At 37.8% G+C, this 13,878-nt stretch overlaps 1 protein-coding gene across 12 annotated transcripts in view; it reads right to left on the minus strand.

The window, feature by feature from the left end:
- Nucleotides 1-13,878, minus strand: part of LOC127571453 (ERC protein 2) — a 629,628-nt gene that overhangs the window by 137,747 nt on the left and 478,003 nt on the right. The window lies entirely within an intron of this gene.

A 13,878-nucleotide genomic window follows, 5' to 3' on the forward strand; every position in this document is an offset into this window, starting at 1 on the left:
TGAGCTCGGTGTGCAGCAGTGCCAGGAACACTGGGGGTCTGGAGTATGGGCTGATGTCTAGAGAGATTGTTTGACAGCCAAAACCTCCAAACTGAAACATTGGAAAATATATTATACTTCTGTGTAACATGCAAAGGAAAGTAAAATAAAAATGTGTTTGAGAGTAACATCCAATAGTCCATATAATATGTAATCTGGCACTAGGAAAGCCCGAAGCGTGCCGGATTATTGGAGTATTACTGTACTTAATGAATTCATTTGATTCTCTACTGTAGGTTTTCCAGCATGGTGTTCTTTACATTATGTGTAATGTAAAAGACAGCTCATCAGCTGAAAACGGCGCAGATCTGCATACAAGTAAGCCCAGAATTGTATTATACACAAGCTGTCCACAGTACACCTCTACTGCATCCATGGACTCTTTATGATGTCCACAGGTGCAGCATTAATTACCACAGATTTCCCATTTTTGTGTCTATGTGTGTGCATATTTCAGTCTTGTAACCTCAATATTTTAAACATTATTTTAATTTCTTCAAATGTGTCCCAAGTGATTTTGAATGGTTATTAATGTTAGATATCCTCAAACATTCAATGACGATGACAGCTTTGACAGCCAGAATCTAGGATCAGGATCCTATTGGCTATTAAAGTGGCTCAGTGGGCACAGCCAGCTGCTTGAAATGAGGCAGATCCTACACCATGCCGATATGCTGGCTTCCAACACAAGACTATGCTCTGGACCACAATGGAGAAAACAACATGGTCCAAGGACAGTCAGCTGGCAATCTTGAGGGAGCAAGTGATCTGCCTTAGAAAATTAAAAGGAATATTGAACTAGAAATTCTCTGCCCAGTTAATCAGATATTTGAAATACACTAGTACCCCGTCTAGTATTATCTTGCACAGTGCTGATTCATTTTAGCACTCTTGGTCTGGTAGTCTGAATATTTACAGGTACAACTCTCCTGTACTTAAAAGAAGAACATCTGCCTTGGGCTGTGCCAGGAACCTGATGTGAATTCCTGCCCCCTCATTGGTGCTCCACCAGTAATGAATCAATCTTCAGCCTGGACTTGCCCTATACTTATTCCTTCTTTCATTGGCTTCACCTTTCTCCCCTGGCCCAGTTCCTTCCCACTTACATCTCTGACACCTCAAATGCCTTTCACCACTTAGACAGTTGCCAGTTTCCTGGTTCGAACTAATTCATCTTTACCATGAATAATCCCTCTACACCTCCATCCCACACCAGGATGGTCTAAAGGTCTTCCAGTTCTTCCTTGAACAGAGGCCCAACCTGTTCCCCTGTACCAACACACGCATTCTCAGTGTAATTGAACTCATTCTCACACTGAACAACTTCTACAGCTCCACTCACTTCCCCAGATCAAAGATGCAGCTACAGGAACTCGCACGTTCCTAAGCTATCCCTGCCCCTCTGTGGGATAGGTGCAAAAATTCTGGTTTCAGTACTATTCGGACCCCCTTCGTCCATTTTATTTTCCAGTCCATTGACAATGGCACAGATGCTGCTTCCCGCACTTATGTAGAACTCGGAAATTTCATTACCAATTTCAATCCTGCTCTCTCTTTCAAGCAGTCTATCTTTGACTTTTTTTCTTTTCTGGATATCTCTGTCTCCATCTGAGGAGATATGTTAGCAAACAATTACAAGCCCACACATTCCTACAGCAATCTCAACTATACTTCCTCCCACCCTGCTTCTTGTAAGGACTCCAATCTATTTTCCAAGTTGTTTTGGCTCCGTCGTATCTGCTCCGATGACAAGACTTTGCACACAGTTTCCTGTTCCTTTTTCCATTACCACAGCTTTTCCTCTGTCATAGTTGACAGGAGTGTCAATCACATCTTTTTTATCTCCTGAACCTCTAGCTCTCACCCCATCTTCCCCAAGCCACAGCAAGAATAGGGTTGTCTGATTCTCACCTTCCATACACCAGCCTTCACATTCAACAGATCATCCTTTGCAGTTTCCACCACCAATCACATCTTTTTTTCCCTCCTCTTCCAGTCTTCTGAAAGGATTATTTCCTTTGTAACTCTCTGGTCTACTTTTCTATCTCATTCAGCAATACCTCTTCTCACTACACATTCCCATACAACTGCAGGAGATGCAGAGGAATCCAGTTGTTTGTAAATTGAATTCTCCATCTCATTCTTACTTTGATCTCTTCCAACATAGCCCAAGGTAAGCTCAAGGAATAGCGCCTCATCTTCCATCAAGGTAAGATGCCACTTTCAGTACTCAATAAAAAATTCAGGAATTTCAGATAACTCACTTTTTTTTGTTGGTTCTGCTTTAAAGGTTTTCCATTTACAATATTAACTCAGTTTTTCTCTCTCACTAAGCAATGGCCTATTTGCTGGGCATTTCCAGCATTCTCCTTTTGGTTTAAGCAACAGCACTGAACTGCATTTCACAGCTTTAACACTTCCATTTGTAAGTTTCTCTAACTTCCCTCAATCTACTGATTGTGTTAACATTGGGATTACTTGGGCTATCCCAATCTTAGCCTCAGCCTATCAGAGAAATTCCCTCTCCTAACTTTTAGCAATTTAAAACTAACTTATTTTCTCACTGCCCTAGTTCTGATAAACAGAGTCCTGTCTGAAAGTGTTTTGTTTTTCACAGATACTTCCTGAACTGTTGAGTATTTCCAGCATTTTCTGTTTTTATTTTAGCTGAGAAATTTAGCTATACAAAGCTTAATTTAAGTTAGTTACAAAGCTGGTTTCTCCAATGTGGAAAAGACCATATTATGAGCACTGAATGAAATACAATAGATTGAAAGAAATGCAAATGAATCACTGCTTCACCAGGGCGGACTCTTTGGGACTCTGGATGACGGAAAGGGACAAGGTAAAACAGCAGATGCTGCATCTCCTGCAGTTCTACATTGTATGTTATCTCTCCTGAATCTATGAAACTACCAGATCATTGTAAAATCTTGCCTGATTCAGCAGTGTCTTTTAATGGAGCAGATTTGGTTTCTTTAATCAGTTTGACATGTAATGTGCCTCTGGATCCAAAGCAACATGGTTGACTCATAATCTTCTTCTGAAATTGATTAGCAAGTTAAGCAGTTTTATCAAACTACTATAAGAGTAAAAGCTCAGACAGGCCACCTTGGCAATGACCCAGCCAATGGAAATGACAAGGTTTATCTTTAAAGTTCTCCTCACCAAAACCTTAGGACTTAAACCAAAATGGGTATTACGTTATGAGGGATAACATGCAGTGTTGAAGTTCATACCAACCTATTTTGAGATGGTGGTTCTCTCTGAGGTTACAGAGATTTTTCTGACCTCACACAATCAAACAGATAACACTCAAGATGCTGTATTTGTTGTCAGTTAAATGGCCCCATACCTAATGTGAATGATGCCACCCAAAGTGCATAGTTTTACCAATATTCATGAAACAGTGAAACTAGACTACAAATCAGCTAATTTGTACAGACTAAATGTCACTAAGTTTAATACCATAGTCATTTATAATCATATAAAATATACATTATCAACATTATGCAGTTTAAATAAAAGTTTAGTGCACCTCCTGTGTTTAGGGTCTCAAATATGCAGACTGTTACCAAAAACAAAATGAGGATTATAATGCTAATCATGGCTCTTTGAAAACTGCTATGCTATTCTGACAATGGTTGCAGTATGTATTAAATAAATATAACGAGTCAAATAGTGACAAAGCAACGTAATCCATTAGTTATTCAGAGCAAAGTCCCAGGACCAACCACCTTCATCTACTTCAGTGTAAATTCCCTCTACCACAAGGTCAGAAATAGGAATGTTTATATCATAGGTGAGTCAATATCCTGAAGCTGCTCACCTAATTAATGGGACAGTAATGAATACCTTCACCGGAAAGATCTCAGCAATTCAGACAGCAGTTCACTACCACCTCCTCAAAAATGCACAGGGATGGGCATTAAATACTGAGTATATCAGAGGCACCAACATCCCATGGATGAATAAAGACAAAGTTCATTAGTTAAATAGGAATAAACCGGACAAAACTGAGAATGAAAATAATCAGTATTTATGGATAATAGGTTTACACCTCCCTTTCGACTAGAGAATTCAGAACTAAATTTGTTGCCATTTTCCTTTATTCCTAACTTATTTGTTTCTTTATATTGACATAGTTCTTTTTATTTCCATAGTTGTCCTTCAATCTTAATTTTATTTTGTTTTGGTTTCCTTTTTCCATATGTTGGGCTCGAAACAAGTTCCATTACCTCATTCAAACTTCTGGACTGACTTCATCTGCCCTATAATTGGTGCCATTCTCTCAGTCACTATGTTCCTGCTCTTTGTAACTCTCCCTAAGCTACTTTGCCTTGCTGCTTCTCTCTCCTGCTTCAAAGGCTGCTTAAAACAAATCTCTTCAATCATTCCTGCAGTCTTCCTCTTTAAGCTTTCCTATCTCCCACTTAACTTCTTTCCCATTTGTTAAGCAGCCGCAATGTTCCTCTATGTAAGGAATGCTATAAACATACAGAAAGATGTCAGTAACTCAGTTCCATTTTGCTTCACTTACTCTTGCAACTTCAAACTGCATTTTATTTCAATGCTGCATAAATGCTCCACTACCAATCACGGCAAAGTCATCCTCAAAATCCAATGCAGATACATAAAAGTGAATTGCAAGGAAGAAGAAAATCTAAGTTTCAAGTATAACACAGTCCACATGGGTAAACTTTTCAATGTTGTCAAAGCTTTTTTTTACATCTGTTCCATCCTATTAAAAAAAGCATTGTTAATTCCATGATTCTATCATAGAAATGGGGGAGCCACGCTTAAGATGACCTTGGATCTGAAGATCAAAAATCCTGAATATGATAGCATGCAGTGAGGAACGCAAATGAGCTACAAAACAAAATTCACTTGAATTGTAATGTTTTATAAGCTTAAACATTTGGCAAACAACTTATTGGTTAATGTAGTGTACAAACATGATAGCAATTGTAGTTTTAAGTTAGTTGTTCTGCACATAATTCTTAATGTGATATTCACTATATTCTCATCCAGTAATTTTTGCTTTTAGCCTCATTCAAATATCCCTTTCTTCATCCTCAGTTGCTTTGAATAATCTGCACACTGCATCACTACCTGCCAGCACAAGCTGCTGTATAATGGTCTGTTTATTTCCAGAAATACACAATAATTTTCTGTTCATCGTTCATAATAACCAGTTTTGTACAAACGAATACATTCTTGGCCATTTACATTTCTCAGTTACATTTCTTCTACATTCCACATGAGAATATACGATACCTTCTACTAAAGCTGGAATGGCACAGTAGATGAAGTATTTTGGAAACTGAATTTTAAATCAGTATATACTGATTGGAAAAATCTCTTCTTCTCTGTTGACAATAAAAGCTTGACAAAACTTGAGTTTAAGCACCTAATTTGTGGTAAGTTACAAGGACAATTTTGCACCACATGCCTATTACCACTATCAAACACGTTGACCAACATAGGATGTTTTACTGCGTTGAAGTGTTGTTTAAAAGTAAGTTGTTGAGACTTAGCAAACTTAATTTAGACAGAATCCTTAGATAGTAGAGAAAGGAAACTTCTAGCTATTTTCATTCAAATTCAACAGTGTAGCAATTCCTTGGCATGAATTTTGAACAACAAATGCAGATACTTCTTTAAAAAAATGTAAATTATTAACTGTTCAAAAACAACTAGCAATTGATAGCTTACTCAGTTACATTTCTTCTACAAGTTTCAAGTACATCTATATTGAAATCTGTCGATGGGTTATAGTCACAACACTTTTTCAACTGACTGCCTCGGCTTCTATTTAAATAACAAACAATTCCTGGCAAGGGTGGATATGGCCAAGAATGTATTCATTTGTACAAAACTAGTTATTATGAACGATGAACAGAAAATTATTGAGTATTTCTGGAAATAAACAGACCATTATACAGCAGCTTGTGCTGGCAGGTAGTGATGCAGTGTGCAGATTATTCAAAGCAAGCGAGAATGAAGAAAGGGATATTTGAATGAGGCTAAGAGCAAAAATTACTGGATGAGAATATAGTGAATATCACATTAAGAATTATGTGCAAAACAACTAACTTAAAACTACAATTGCTATCATGTTTGTACACTGCATTAACCAATCAGTTGTTTGCCAAATGTTTAAGCTTATAAAACATTACAATTCAAGTGAATTTTGTTTTGTAGCTCATTTGTGTTCCTCACTGAATGCTATCATATTCAGGATTTTTGATCTTCATTTTTAATTTTCATCATTCAGATCAGTAAGAGCTCAGTGCTTATTCATACCTGCCCTTCACTACCATCAGATGCGAATACATTGGTTAATGCCACCCAGCTGCTGATCCTGAAAGGCTTCATATACTTACCTTCCTCAGACATTTGATCCCCACCTCAGGTTCACTAATCCCCAACAAAATTAAAAAAGAGTTTGTAAGATACCTTAACATGAAATACCAGATGAACAACTGAACCAAAAACTATTTTAATCTGCATAACCTCCACCAAAGAAATTGGCAAGGACACACATATAAATCAGCATTGTGTACTTGAATCCTGGTACAGGTCCAGCACACAAATTACTATGCCACAGGAATGTTGCAAGCTGCAGGTATTGCATTTGGGAGGTGGTGAGGCCATTGGGGTGTGTTGGAATGGCAAAACTATATTGCCCTAACCAACAAAAATCACGTAGGAGCTTAGAAAAAGGAACATTTCATTTGCTGATTGTGAAAGAGGCATTAGGGACAAAGAACCAATGAAAAAACTCAATAAGGTTATGGGTGCAGGTCAACTGGACTTTTTGTAGCATTAGACATGAGCAGAATAAATGTGGATGAGCTGAAATTTATCAAGAGCAGAGAAGTGTATGCCAGACAACACAGCACTGGGACAGCAAGACTGGATGTGGAAGGGAGAGCTTTCAGTGACAGATGGAATGATATTGGAGTCAGAGTGAGCAAAATTATGCAGTTGGAAATAGGGGCAGATTTTCTGATACAGAGGATACAATTTGGAAGCTCAGCACAGTATCAGTAGCTTCAGAGAGATGAAGGAGAATTAGGAGGGAAATTGCAAGATAGTCATCATGTCATTTGCAAACTTGGTCAGGATCTTTCCAATGCTATTCAAAGATATTAATCTGATTGAAGAGACTCAGACTGAAAGTACATTAAAAAAAAGGCACCGACCAGAGAGGAGACAACATCTTTGCGAACTTTAACAAGCTGCAGATGAGCATCATCAGTTTTTTTATGAAGTGAGTTAATGATCAGGTCCTGTAAGGAAATAGCATCACCAAAGGTGACAAACCCAGCTACAAGATCTCATAGCACGAATACCAGGAAGATAAATTGCAGATCAACAGTTTATTGGAAATGTAATCAAGAAGGTGGATCTCCTACAAGATGTGAGGATGTGGGGGGTGGGGGGGGGGGGAATAGAAAAGCACTGCAAAAATTGATTCAAAACTAGAGCATAAGAATCCTGCAGGAGGCCTGATCTGCTCATTAAGGGAGAGGATGCGATCTTAGTGACAGAGGTCATGGGATTCATACAGGTTTTAGGGCAAAAGTGCAGGAGGCAAGGGCCAGATGGCTACATGATAAATAATGGCAAAAGGAAGACTGGACATTATGATCTTCCTGTGGCAGCAGAAAACAAGATAGGATAGCATTTCATGAACTCCAATTATACCTAGTGAAGGACGGCTAAACCACAATTACAAACACCGTCACATCACTTGCTAATGTTAATGAAAATGTATATTTAAGTTGTTAAAGTTCCTATGTCTAATGATGACAATGCACCTCACCCACAGTATAAATTTAGCTTAAACTGAAAATCAGCATGTTTGAAAAAAGATAGCGGAACCTGGTACAAACTGGATTCCTAAAAGGATTATATAAATGAGTTGGCTTGCAAGCTTTAATGTCAATAATCTCTTTAATATTTTGGCCCCAAAGTAAGAGTGCTTAAAGTTCTGAACACTGTGTATGGATATTACCACTTTTCTTAAAATCCTATTTGAGCAATAGCCAAAATTTTGTGCTTCAACAAAATCATTTTTGTGTATCCAGTGCAACCAACTGACTATGGAGAGACATTTCGTGGTTGGTTGTCTGTCCACCAATTTGCAACCTAAAACAAGTTGTTCTTTGAAGCACTTATTTTCAGAGCTCTCAGGTCGCAAAATGAGTAAAGCTAATTGTATGGGGCTGAGGTATTCTGCAAAAGTGAATGGGAAGTAACTTAATGACAATAAACTAGTGGTGGAGTAGCGGAATTAATTCACGAAGACAATAGGATGGATTTGGAGCAAATATGGTCCTACTAAAAAGAATGAGATTGCCAAGTCTGGACCCTCTTGAATGCCAAGGATCATAAAGAGTATGATAAATGGAAAGTTAAGGCTGATGCCCAGAGATCAACACTGCAGAAAGCTTAGAGGGGTAATGTAGAAACAGAAGAATGTTATAGTTCTAAATGAACGTTTTTTACCTTCAAACAGAAGAGGAACAATACAATCATTGCAGTTAAGAAGGAATGGTGTGAAATACTGTGAACATGAATATTAAGAGGATCTGTGTTCTCAAAAGTAGCTAAATTACTAGAACCAGAAGAACTATAATCCTGACTTTACTTTTAAGAGAAACAAGGGAGTGATGGCTCTGATCACTCTCAAATTCTCTTAGCCTAATGGTGTGGTGTGAAGTGAAGGAAGACTGTTGAACTGATATTCTTCTTTAAAGAAAAAGGACCAGATAAAGTCCTTTCAGGCCAAACACCCTATATTGGTGGTGGGCAAGATACTGGGAAAAATTTGAGGGTGAACAATTCAACCTTTAGAAAAGGCATAGATGAAGCAAGGATATTCAGCACGGATCTATTAAAGGACTATTGTTCTGATTAACCTGATGGAATACATTGAGGAAGTCACAAGAATGGCTGATGAAAGTAATACATTTGATGCAGTTTACATGGATTTTAGCATTAACAAGATCACAGATGACAGTCTGCATTAAAATGCTCTTGGGATCCAGAGGAAAATGGCAAATTGGAACCACATATGGTTCTGTGGCAGGTTGATGGTAAATAGGTGTTCCAGTGTTTCCTCATAGATTATTTGTAGCGGTGTTCTGTAGTCCCATGCTTCTTGTGGTAAATTTATAAATGTTTTTTCATTTAAATGTTGGAGCAATGAAACAGTAGTTTGCAAATGATACCATAATTAACCACGTGGTTGACAGTGAGAAACAAATCTGTAGACTGCTGGAAGATAGCAACTGGTTGGTCACATGGGCAAAATAGAGGCAAATTGAATTCAATCTGGAGAGACTTATGAACTAGTACAATTGGTAAGGGCAAACAAGGCAAAAGGAACAGAGAACAAACATTACAGGTATGTAGGAGTGTAGAACAGAAGGGCCTTAAAACGCATGCCCACAAATTCCTGAATTTAGATAAGGTGCTTAAGGAGGGATATAGAATACCTACGTTTGTTGTAAAAGCACATGATCTAGGAGGAGGGATGTCCTGCTGGAACTTTATAAATCATTTGTCTGGTAAGCTGCAGCTAAAGTACTCGTGTCCAGTTAAACTCACTACATTATAGGAAGGGCAAGATGTTACTGGAGTACAAAGCAGATTTATAAAGGACTTTATCAAGACTGGTGAACTTTAGTTAAGCAGAGAGATTAGCTATGCTGAAGGAAGCTTAACTGATGTTCAAAAAGTCCTGAGGTATAGATGGGGTGAATTTTTCCTTCAGCAGACATGTCAATAATTAAGGAACATGACTTCAAGTAATGTTGAGGAGAAACTAAATTCCACCAGAGAATGGTGGGGTCTGGAACTCAATGTCTGAAAGATTAATGTAGTCGGAAACATGCATTGCATTTAAAACATACATAGATGACCACTCGGCATACCTTAGCCAACAGGACAATAGACATAGAGCTGAGAAGTTGAAGTAATCTAAATAGCTCTTTTTTGGCAACAAGAATACAATAAGCTGAATGATTACCTTCTGTGCCATAATTTTTTATTGCTAGCCGGTGTCACATAGTCATAGAGTTATACAGCACAGAAACAGGTCCTTCAATCCAACTCGTTCGTGCTGACCAAGTTGGCTACCGAAGCTAATCCCATTTACCTGGGTTAGACCCAAAGCCCTCCAAACCCTTCCTATCTATATACCTGTCCAAATGTATTTTAAACATTGTAATTGTACCTGCCTCTACACTTCATCTGGCAGCTCATTCCAAATACCCAAAACTCCTGTGTGTGAAAAAGTTGCCCCTCAGATCCCCTTTCAATCTTTCCCCTCTCAACTTAAACCTATGCCCTCTAGTTTTAGACTCCCCTACCCCAGGAAAAAGGCTGACTATCCACCCTTTCTCTGCCTCTCATGATGTTATAAGCCTTCATAAGGTCCCCCTTCAGCCTCCTTTGCTCCAGGGAATACAGTCTCTCCTTATAATTCAAGCAAAATAATTGTTTCTGTATGTTGACAAAGTGAAGGAATAGTTCATAATATGATCAAAATGAAGTTCTTCTCTGAAGAATTTAACTTTATGACCATTTGAGCAGAACTCATTTTGTTTCAGGAAAGTATAGAGTTGACAACATAATTCTTCTAAGTTACATATTTCTGGCAGGAGATTGAAAATACATTAATGGAATAATTTTCTTGAAATGCATGATTCTTGCCTACCCACACTACCCACCCAAGACCTCTTGGCTTACATAAGATGATGGAATAACAATTTTCCTTTCCTTAAAAGCATGCAAGACAATGTGAACAATTCAAATGGAAGTAGGAACAGTGTTCATTTACAGGAATGTTTGCAGAGTTATGCAAATTTTTAATCATTTGTCAACTGTTCAAATATGAAAGATAATCTCTAAAATGTTAAACACACCTTAACTATCCCTGGCCAACTATCCAAAGCCAGACACAACACAGACCGTATTAAAGTTTTTCCCTCTTGATAAAAAAGTTATCTGAAGGAAGTGTATTCCAAGCTTAAGTGGTTGTACAAGAGGAGCACGAGTGGTTCACTTAGCCCCACCATTCAAAATAACCATAGCTAATCTGTCCCAAGCCTCAGCTTCTCTTCTATGCTCTCAATTCCCAGATCTTTCAAAAAATTGTCAGGCTCCTCTTTAAATACCTTGAGTTGTCTAGTCTCCACAACCCTCTGGGATAGAGAATTCCAGATATTCACCACACTCTGCAAGATGAAATTCCTGTGCAGTTTTAAATAACTGCCCTCTTATCTTGTAAATATGCCTCCTTATTCAAGATTCTCCTACTAGTAAAAACATCTAAAAATTTCCTCTTATCATGTTTCCTTAGGAGCTTGTATGTTTTGATAAGATCACCCCTCATTCTCCTAAACACCAAAGTAAACAAGTCTAACTTTTTTATCCATTTTTTAGGGCAATCCTCTCATTCCAAGAATTAGCTTAGTGAATCTCTTTTGGAGTGCCTCTATTGCCAGTATATCTTTTCTTAAGTAAGTGATCAGGACTATACGTAGTACTCCACGTGCAGCCTCACCAACACCCTGTTAAATTGTAACAATAGTTCTCCACTGTTAAACTCCAACACCCTAGCAATAAAGGGTAATATGGCATTTTCCTCTTTAATTATTTGCTGTGATTTCATGCTAACTTCTTGTGAATCATGCACAAGAATACCTATATCCATCTATATTTCTCTCATTTGCAATTCCTCTCCATTAATAGCTGCCTTTTGATCCTTCCTACTGAAATGCATGACTGCACGTTTTCCTGCATTAAAGTCTATTTGCCAACTTTTCGTCCACTCACTCAAACTACCTAACTCTTTTGCAGAGTCTAGGTATCCTCATCACAGCATGCTCTCCACCTATATTTATGTCATCAACAAACTTGAATACCTTACCATCTGCCTTTTCCTCCAAGTCGCTGATACAGACAGTAAATAATTGAGGGACAAGAATTGATATTTGAGGCTTCTTGCTCGTCCCTTTAGTCTGAAAAAGACCTATTTATTCCAACTCTCTCTCTTTTATGTAATAACCAGTCTTCAGTACATGTCAACATCACCCCCCTACCCCCCAGTACTGTAATCTCTGATTTTGTGTACCAGGCTTTTACATGGCACCTTATCTAATGCCTTCCCATCTGAGTGGAAAGGAAGCATGAGGGCAAGGCCCAGGAATTTCTTGTGGAGTGCCAATGAGCATTCCAGCTCCAGCTAGCAGACAATGAAACGTTACATTCCTGGGACACTTCTGGTCCTAAATTCTCTTCCTAGTAGATTTAACATGAAATGGAAGCCACAAGGCAAATAGTCAAGTATGTAATTGGGCTCTGGCCAGATCACCAAAACACAATTTACATATTGAAAATGGGCCATGACCATCTTCCAGCAAGTGTGGTGTTCGCCTACAAAACAGAACAAATTAATACTGAGATCCATGGAAAGGTATGTGAAATTAGAAAGGATCACTCATGGAGCATTTTTACTGCATCATCATGTCACAAATATGTATTATTCTGTGACATTTTCATGATTCAATTCATTCTGAAGAAGAAACTGCAAATACACATTTATACTTAGCCTGTAACAGCATCATTATATTAAGTAGTAAAATTATTTTCTATTAGACATTCATGCAAGGAAAAAAGAACCAAACTCTGTAACTGACACCTCCTGACACAAGAATGGAATTTCACGATCAGATGAGAGCTCAACTGTTTGTATAACACCGAGATTAAACACCAATTCAAAATAAGTCTCTACAAGAATCTCTGGTTTCACAGACCATAAAAGTCCCTGCACAAGCAACATCAAACTGTCAAAACAAATTTGTATTAAAATTCTTGAGGAGTACAGAGACGGATGTCTGTAGTAACCTTAATGTTTTTTCTGTGTTTTCTTTTATTATGATTCAATTTCCAAAAGAGACAGGAAATTAGAATTAATTAGTGATTTTTGTAATAGTGCAAACTTTATTTTTCATGTGTAGCATTTAAAAATGAACTGTAAGTTATACGACTGCCACGATCCCTAAAAGTGGTTCAGCAAAATTGCCACTCTTCAACTTTAACTTAATTTCCACCTTTTCAAATCAATAGAAAAATATTAAGGAATGATGCACATTGATTTTTTTGAATACAGACGTACAAAATTGATGTAAACATCAACCGTGTGTTTAACTGATGGCACATTACTTTTAAAAATATAGGTTAACTGAACACATAATTTTAACAGCAATCTTAGGCATAATCATCTTCAGTATCAGCCACTATATGCTATAGTGGAAAATATACATGTGGTTTTTTAATCACAAAACATTTCAATACAAACTCTCTTGATCAAGAAGGATCAAAGGAATTCGGTACAAATCTGTGGGGAAAATGGTTTTTAACTTGATTAGGCGAACAATTTGTATCTGGTAAGGATCTCCTACGTAAAACAGCGGGTTAACTTCACAGTTATTGGGAGCTTAAGCCCAATTTTCCTTCCTATTCTGAATTTGTTTCCTCACATTCCTCCATTCTGGAAAATTGGCAATGCATTCTAGACCCAATTTCAAAAATGACACTGCTGTGCAGAATCATCTTTTGAAAATGCAAGGATTTTGCCACCAGGAAATGCCATACAATAATATATTTGGCTAGCAGTGCATCTCTTCATTGGAATGTATGTCACTTAATTGTTGCTCTTCCAAGGCCTTAAGTATTACTTTTATGCACACTGCTAGAATTACTATAGTGAATATTTCTCACCTGCATTGCCACAAAATCAGTTTCAAATTCACATTTCTT

This window comes from Pristis pectinata, chromosome 6, assembly GCF_009764475.1.
Source record: "Pristis pectinata isolate sPriPec2 chromosome 6, sPriPec2.1.pri, whole genome shotgun sequence".
NCBI classification, from domain to species: domain Eukaryota; kingdom Metazoa; phylum Chordata; class Chondrichthyes; order Rhinopristiformes; family Pristidae; genus Pristis; species Pristis pectinata.